The sequence below is a fragment of the Pseudopodoces humilis genome, chromosome 4 (genome assembly GCF_049639895.1).
Source record: "Pseudopodoces humilis isolate 2021_Gansu_Grassland_sample_001 chromosome 4, ASM4963989v1, whole genome shotgun sequence".
Lineage (NCBI taxonomy): Eukaryota > Metazoa > Chordata > Aves > Passeriformes > Paridae > Pseudopodoces > Pseudopodoces humilis.
This window is the reverse complement of record NC_142203.1, coordinates 41,338,376-41,343,107: the sequence shown is the minus strand read 5'-3', so window position 1 is coordinate 41,343,107 and position 4,732 is coordinate 41,338,376.

Here is a 4,732-nt window from a genome sequence, read left to right as displayed (position 1 = left end):
TTGCACAAGTGTCATCTAAAGGTCACAAGTACCCAGAGAGGCTACATTTCCATTCTTCAGTCAACCTCTTGGCTCTGCTCAGACAAGGCAGTTAGACACAGGCATAACATTAAACACTTAATAAGTGCATTGGACATCGGTGACTGGTTAAATAAGAATGGAGTTCTTAGAAAACAGAGGATTTCCACCCAAATTGCAAAGACATGCTTCATTTGTTTTGTTTGGTTTTTTTTTTTCCCTGCCTTATCATAGTGCTTAAGTAAGGTTGTTTATAAGGCATTTCCCTAGTACCCAAGTACTCATAAGAATACTGCTGACCTTGAAATGAACTTTTGCAGCCATGACCAGGAGTGTAATGTCCTTAGTATTTTCTGCACCCAATACAGTGGTGAATACAATGTACCCAATACAGTTCTCTAGTCCCACCTATGCCTTTCTTTGCCATGAAGTATACATAATTTTCTCTGCATGGTTTCACACAGGTTGCATTTTTCTGACAAGCCCCTAGATGACTTGATGTCAAAATGCTATTGTCCCGTCATGAAAGCAACCAATCAATCTTCCCAGTTCAGGAATTATTTTTTCCAAGTCTCAGGGGAATCTCTGTAAGAAAAACCAAGCAAGCAAGAAAGAAAGAGGTTTGTTCTTTTGAGTTGTCTTTCTCTCAGTGTTCACACTTATTTTGTTTCTGGCTTCAACTTTACCAGATCTCAAGTTCTCAAGATCTTTTGACAACATGTGTAGCAAGGACTGCATGAAGTAGGGAGAAATTGTCACATATTTCATTTAAGACACAAAGCTATTAAAAAAAAATGTTTCCTATCATAATGATCTACATATAGATCTCAAAGAGATTGACTAACAGCTTCAATTCATAACTGGATGCAACACTGATACCATGAGATCAATATATTAAGCATATTTTAGTCCCAGATTTTAGCATCTGTCCTGGTCTTGACTGGAATAGATTTAATTTCTCTGCAGTCACTGCTACAATGCTGTGTTTTGGATTCAGAATGATAACACACTGGTGTTTTGGTTTTTGCTAAATCGTGTTTATCCCGAGTCAAAGAATTTTTTTTCTTGTCTCATGATCTACCAGTGAAGAAGGATGCAAAAGAAGCTGGGAGGGAGCACAGCCAGGACAGGTGACCTGTTATTTATATATATAATATATAAAATACAATTATATAATATAATCTAATATAATATATTAGGAATATGTTAGGCATATTCCTAACCACAGAATGTCATGCCCAGTATATAAACTAGGGTCAGTTACCCAGAAGGGGGGCTTGATCTGAGTTTGTGAAGTGGGGTCTGAAATCAGTCACTGGGTAATTAGCAACTGCATTGTGCATCACTTATTTGGGGCTTTTTTCCTTTCTTTTTTTATTATCATTAGTACTATTATTTACTGTTATTATTGTATTTCACTTGTTTTAATTATTCAATTGTTTGTATTTCAACCTACAAGTGTTATTTTTATTCTCCTCTCCATTTCACTGGGGTTTAGGGGAGAAAGAGAGGGTTGAGAAAGCTGTTTCATGGTGTTTCATCTCCAGCTGGGCTTAAACCACAGCAGCATACCACCTAGAGATAGAATCATTGACATATGACAATAAGGTATTGATTAGAAAAGTTCTGTAATGTCACAACTTCATATCCCTCTCCCTCTTTTTTTCTCTTTCTCCCCACTATATATTTAGATATATGGCATCAAAATACACTGATATATGTGGATGAACACAAATATATGTGTGCACACAAAAACATACTTGCAAAAAGATAGGCCTGGTGAAAAATCCAGAGTCCATCACTAGTTTTATTTGTTTTGTTTTTATGTCTGCCTTACTTGGGAAAGAGATTCAAGTAAATGCAACCGCTCAGAAGCTCTACACAGAAAGCATTGGCTTGAGTCAAACATCATAAAATTAGAGTTGTGCAAGCTTCTTTAGACATTTCTACCAACCTAATTCAGTACTGGTATGCTGACCTACTGGTAAGTCTTCAGCATTTTTCTGTAGAAAACTAGACTATATGAACTGCACAGCGCGGACTGCACTAGTCTGCAAGGGCTTTATCATTTATGTAATAAATAATGGAAAAGCTTAGCTTCTCACACAGGAAAATGCAATATATGTGGAAGTATATAAAATATGTTGAAGCCATAAAAGAAGCCATCTTCTATCGGATGCACATCCGATAAAACAGAACCAGGAGACAGGAGAAAGGAACAGACATTTTTATTCCCATGTTAACCAACCACAATGTGATTGTATTTGGAAGCAGTAAATTATCAGTGCAGACTTTTCACTAACTCTTTTGGTTAATCTGATTTGAATATGAATTCACTCCAAACACAGACTCTGTGCTGGTCTGACACATGTAAGTTTATGGATGCTAGACAACATAAGAATAATTTAAAAGGTAAACCTTCAAACTGTTGCTGCATTAATTTGATAACCCCTCAAAAACAGCACCAAGCATAGTTAATTGTGGCAATAAAATGCGTGAAATTAACATGTGTGAACTATGAATATGAAGATTATGGACTTTGGTAGTCTAGGTACTTCAGTGGCATAAGCCTCACTGTTACTCAAATACTCAAAAAAATGAACCTAAAGCTCTAGCTAGAAAGAAACAGTATGTCCTGCTCCTCAGGCACTGTCTGGGATCTTCCTAACATTTCATGGACCAGCTGCAAAGGAAACAGGTGTTGTACTGATCTCCAGGAAAGCTGAATGAGGATGAGCACCTCAAGCAGCTCAAATCCTGTCACTGTGGCAAACGGGCAGCTCTTTTCTTCTGTTCAATGGAGCAAACAATTTCTTCAATGCAGCAAATACAAACCATCAGAGAGGGATTTTTTTTTTTCCTCCATTTCCTTATAAGTCACACAGAGTTGTGTGGCTGTCTACTGAGCCACCTGGTTTTGGCTAATGCAGCTGTTCAGGTGCTTTGTTTTCAGACTGCCCACAACTATGTGGTTTTGAGCAGTCTTCTTGGGCTGGAGAGCACCAGCCATTGTCTGTGGCCTGGCTAGAGCCCTGCCCTCACTCCAACCACCTCACTTTCCAAAACCTGTTATATTCTACAGCTGTGGCAGATTTGCTATGCTAGATGCATACTGACTGCCCAGGGGCACTCAAGGGATTAATGAGTAGTTTTGTAGCCAGCCCAACCCAAGAATCCCATGAATAATCAATGGTACTTGAGGCTCTTCGGGTAATTGAATTGCAAACCTAGTAATAACTAGAGATGTATCAGCAGCAGAATTATGCTTATTCCTGCCTCTAAATGTACAGACTAATAAAAAAAAAAAACAAGCCACTGATTGTGAGGATTATTTATCTACTTCTATACCTATATTAAAAAAGGAATCTCTATAAATTTTCTGAATCGGACTGATGTTCATCCTGAGTCACCCTCTAATTGTGCCTAAACCATGTGATTCTAGTACACTCAGTGGCAAGATTAAGAAAGAGGTAGAACACGGTAAGATTTTACATATATTGTAAAGGGGAAAGGAAAATTTAACACTAAAAAACTGATTTTAATGAGTTAGTCATGGGTAAATGGGTTAACACCACCACATGGCTTAATGTTTCTCTGTAGAATGATCTCTAATTACAGTAAGTTCTCCTGTGGACAGGGAAAAGTAGCACCATATGCAAACTCAGATTTCATTTCTTTGTCAAATATTAGGTTGGAGCATAGGTGAATGTTAAAATTTGATGACTGAGAAAGAGGTATTTTCTAATGCATTACAAAAATCAGCCTTGCTCTGTGACCAATGACATCAAGATATCAGGCAGTTAAATCAAAGGCACAAACATGAGAAAGTAAGAGTATTAGACACAATTTCATGTATATTTTACTACTGAGGTAGCAAGTGTGGCTTATGCAAAAGTTAAGGGATTGTTACATGTCTGGAATGTAGACATAGATTTTGTAGACAAGGTTTTACTGTAGACCTTGCCCTGTTTCTCTCTAGGGGCAATACATATGGTGGCTAGTTTTCCTCTTGATTATTTTCAGAAGCAGCAACTGGTGTTACTTTTTAATTATTAACAAGGGGTGTTTTCCAACTCCATATTTCCAGTGGTTTGTAGCCATTCTCTGACAGGATTCTCCCTCTGATGAGGTAAAGCAACAGTCACCTGTGACTTAACCAAGCAGCTGCCACACTGTAGGGGAACAGAAGCACATCATAGTACGTGAGACATGAAGAAGTGAAGGGGCATCAATTTTCCTGCTGGATTTGGCACAAAGAGTATTTCTGTGATATCATTAGAAAATTTCTAATTGTTCTTCAGATTATTCCTGATCACTCAAGAATGATAATTGCTGTTTCAACTGTTTGTAAGGCTACACCACAGTAGAAGAGATGGTTGTCTCAGAGGAGGTGGGGGAATGGAATAAGAACCATAATTGTCTTTACCCGTCATTCAAGTCAATTACTAGTTGTGCTTACAAAGCAAAATTAATGACCTCATTGGAGAATTCACCTTGGCAGACATCATCAGAAAAGCTGTAATTGACCATACTCAGTTATTTGTAATAGCAAAGGTAAAAAGGGTGCCCCCAAGATAAAAAGGGTACCTCCTCATCCACCTGCTTGAAGAGGGCCTTTTCCCCATCTGCTCCAATGAGATGCTACTCAGGCTACTATGATGCACTGCTGTTTTTTATAATTCACTTTTTTGGTTGGGCCAGGTTTCTTCCCAGT